The following is a 4,531-nucleotide window of genomic DNA, read 5'->3' on the forward strand; positions in this document are numbered from 1 at the left end:
ATCAAGGGAAGCTCTTGCATAGGCAGAGCCCTCCTAGACAAGAGTTTGATTTCCCTAAACTCACAGAAAAAGGAAAATGTAAGCAAAGTGAAGACGCTCAGGAACAGTTCCCAGTTAAAAGAACAGGATAATTCACTTGGAGAATAAAACAGAAGTCTGCAGTCTAAGAGTCACTGAGTTCAAAAGGGAGGTAGTGAAAATATTGAGGGAATTAATGGTGAATAGGAAGGAACTGAGAGTGGATCTATAGGGTAACGCAGATTATTTTAGAAACCAACTAGAAAATATATGGAGAATAAAAGAATCATTAGAAAATTCAACGTCAGAGTTGCAAAGTGAGTGAAAAACAAAAAGAGCCAAATGAATAATGCAGAGAAACAAAATAGGGTCTTGGACAATAGAACAATAGAAGTCACTAAGTCAGGAGACCAAGCATAAAGCCTTAAAGCATAAAATAAAAGCAATAGATCTGTGGCATAATACAAAGCAGACCAATCTATGTCTACCACAGATTCCAGAAGAACAAGACCAAGAGAAGCGGACTTGAAATATATTTGAAGAAATAATGGCTAAAATCTTTCCAAATTAAAAGCAAACACATACCAAGATGCAGGAAGCACAGAGGATCCCAAACATGTTGAAACCAGACAAGTCCACACTAAGACAAACTATGTTAAAAATGGGAAAAATGTAAAAATAGAGAAAGGGTACTAAAGGCAGCAAGAGAAAATGACAATAAGGAAGATTTCATTATAGGAAACCACAAAGGCTCTCATCTGATCTCTCCTTAGAAACACCACAGGTCAGAAGAGAGTGGCAGTTTACACTCAAAGTTCTAAAAAGGAAAATTCTGCAGCCTAGAATAATCTACCAAGCAAGAATATCCTTTAAAAGGGAAGGAGAAATGAAGAATTCCTTCCACAAACAAAAGAGAAATTAGTACGCAGTAGTAAACCATTCTAAAGGAAATACTGAAAGTTCTTCTCTAAATAAAAAAGAAGGGAGAAGAAATAGGCTGGAGGAAGTTACAATTGGATAGCAATCACTTAAATGAGTGGATATACAGTTTTAAAAGGAAAAAAATCCTATTTTATACCGACAAATCACCCAAGAACAGCAAAATGACGAACATGATGATTAATAAAAAAATAAAATCATAGAATGTGAGGAAGGAAAGTAAGAAACTCTAGATGTAATTTTTTAAAAAAATATTATATGACTATCTGACTAAAGTCAGCATATGTAGGAAATACTTAACATACTTGAAAAACAGGGTAAATGCCAATCAAGCCTGAGTATTATATTCAAAAATCTAACAGGAAAGTACACAAGCATAAAACAAATGAAAATCATAGAGCCCTCCCCCCAAAAAAAATGAGGAACTATGGAGAAAAATAGAATAAACAGGAAAACAAGGTTTTTAAATGGCGATGAACCAGGATTAGGATGTAATTCCCTGTGGACAAGAATGTGTTAGCAAAGCTGTTTTACATCCTTCTCTGGTGTCTCTGAGGTGATTTCTGGGAATTCTACAATGGTGCAGGTGATCAGATAGATTAGCATGCAAAAGCAAATAAACCAACCAAAAAAAGGGCGGGGGATATACTACAAACTGATCTGATCTGCAAGAAGTATGAATGGAAGACAGCTTCACAATTAGTGGGTCATAGAGATAACATCTAAATGAATCAATTATAATGTCAGAAAGTAGAAACAATGAATATCTCAAAAGGAAGAGATAAAAACATATATGGAAGGTATCCTGTAGAGAACAAAAGAGATAAAAATAAAGCATATATAACCTAAATATACTGTAAATAAGTAGATACAGTAAAAATTTTCAGATGATGTAATTAAACCCCCAAAGTTGTGATTAATAAATGTCCTTTCCTCACCTAATCCATAGAAAGATCAACCAAATCAGAGGGATCTCCAAATGCAGAGACGAGTGCAGCAATAAGTCTGAGATCTGAAGATCAGTGTGAAAACTGAACAGATCATCCAAACTACTGGCAGAGTCACCAAACATGGGGATGCTGGGGTGGGGGCTGGGCAGCAAGACCTCGGCTCCAGAGGTTATTCCCTGGGAACAGGCTGGGATGGGTGGTGCAGCCATATTGCTTTGGGGACTGGGAACCATTCAGTAGGGTGGGTAGGGCAGAGACCACCCCGGGGGACTAGGAAGCAGTCTGTTGGTTTGGAAGCAGAAACTGTTTGAGGAATTAGGAACCAATTGGTCAGGTTGGCAGGGAAGAGACGAACCTGGGGGTCTAGGAAGTGGTCTGTCATATCGGCGGGTCAGAGACTGCCTGGGAGTCTAGAAAGTGGAGCATTGCGGGTGGAGGGAGCAATATGTTAAGGGCTGGAGAGTGGAAAGCCACATCAAAGGGAACCTGGGAGAAGAGCTGGATCTGCAGGAGAGACAAGGCACCAGATTTGGGAAGGGTAGAGGAGGAGGTGTGGGCTGACATAGAATATTCCCCACACCACAGTGAGGTCACTTGCCTGCCAGCTATCAGAAATCCGTGCTTCCCACTGCATCCCCTCTCCCCCTATGCCATGCTAGAGTGCCAGACCTGAGACTGCCTGCCATCCTGGAGGGATGTCCTCAGCATTTGTGGGAAGCTGACCCTGCCCTGGCCTGCCTGACCTCTGGAGGTACTACACTCCTGAGGAGCAGCTCCCCGGACTGCCAGCCCTCTGGAAAAGGACCTCATCCCAGAAAAGCTAGAACAAGTTCGCCCAGCCATGCAAAATCTGCCTGCATTCTAAGGTGGTCCTGCCAATCCCAGCTGCCCTGGGGAAGAGCCCATTGGGTTCTCAGCATCCTGGCTAGCCGTTCCCACCCTTGGGGGGTTCTGCACTCCTGTGCTATAGCTTCCCAGTACTCTCAGCCCCTGCAAGAGCCCCCATCACCCAGAGAGCTAGAACAACCTTGGCCTGGCTGTGCAAAATCTGCCTCCATTCTGAGATGGTCCTCCCAATTCAGCTGCCCTGGGGAAGTGCCCCTTGGTTCTTCAGTGACCCAGGTAGCCACACCCACATTCAGGGGGTGCTGCAATCCTGAGGAAGAACTGACCCACACGGACAGCCCCCTGCAAGAGCCCCCACAGCCCAGAAAAGCTAGAAAAGCTCAGCCCAGCCATGCAAAATCTTCCTCCATTCCGAGGAGGTCCTGCTAATTCAGCTGACCTGGGGAAGAGCCCCTTGGTTTCTCAGCAGCCCAGCTAGCTGATCTCACCCTTGGGGGTTCTGCACTCCTGTGGAACTGCTACTGAACACTGCCAGCCACCTGCAAGAGCCCCTATAGCCCACAAAATCTAGACCAAGCTCGTCTTGGATGTGCAAAATCTGCCTCTATTCTGAGGTGGTCCTGCCAATTCAGAGGACCTGGGTAAGAGCCCCTTGGGTTCTTAGCGGCCCAGCAAACTGCTCCCACCCTCATGGGTGCGGCACCATTTTGGAACAGCCGCTCAGCACCACCAGCTGCCTGGAAGAGCCCACAGCCCAAAAACATCAGAGGGACCTACCAAGCCATGTGAAATCTGCTTCAATTGTGGTACAGAGCTCCAAGTCATGTGTGCCATCAGGAAGTCCTCCTTTGCTTCAGAGAGACCCTGTCAGCCCTGCCCAACCTGAGGAAAAGCCATGTGGCTTCAAACACCAACCATGCCAGCCCTTGGGAAGCATTCCAAAGCAGTGCCAAGGCAAACCCTTTCCAGCCACGGGGAGTCAAACTGTACCTAGAAAATGAAAACAAAAAGCAAGATGAAAAAGCTGAGAAACCACCTGCAGTTAAACCAACAGGAGAACTCACCTAAAGCAATCAACAAGGAAATAAACCTCTGCAGTCTGACAAACTTGTATTTCAAAAGAGAAATAGTGAAAATACTGAAGGAATGAAGACAAGATATGAACCAGTAATGCAGATGTCCTCAGAATGGAACTAGAAAATATAAGGAGGAGTCAAGAAAATTACAAACTTCGTTGGCAGAGATACAGACTGAACTAAGGGCAGTGAAAACCAGGATGAACAATGCAGAAGAACAAATTAGTGATGTGGGAGATAGAATAATGGAAATCCCACAATCAGGTCAGTGGACAGAAAACAAATCAAAAAAGAGGAAAGCCAATACAGGAGACTTATTGGAAAATATAAAGAGGGCCAATCTATACATCATAGGAATTCCACAGGGAGTAGAAAAAGATAAGAGGATGGAATATATATTTGAAGAAATTATCGCTGGAAAATTCCCAAACCTAAAGGATACTGAATTCAAGATACAGGAAGCAGACAGGGCTGCAAAATAGTTGAACCCAAATAGACCCACACCAAGACACAATTTAGGAAAAATGGCAAAAGTTAGTAATAAAGAGAGGATCCTAAAGGCAGTAAGGGAAAAGCAGAATGTTACCTATGGGGGGGGCAATATTTTCACAGACATCAAGCAATATTGCAAAGCCACAGTCATCAAAATAGTGTGGTATTAGTATCAAAACAGACGGACAGACACATGGAACAGAAAAGAGA

This window comes from Sus scrofa, chromosome Y (assembly GCF_000003025.6).
Source record: "Sus scrofa isolate TJ Tabasco breed Duroc chromosome Y, Sscrofa11.1, whole genome shotgun sequence".
In the NCBI taxonomy this organism is placed as follows: domain Eukaryota; kingdom Metazoa; phylum Chordata; class Mammalia; order Artiodactyla; family Suidae; genus Sus; species Sus scrofa.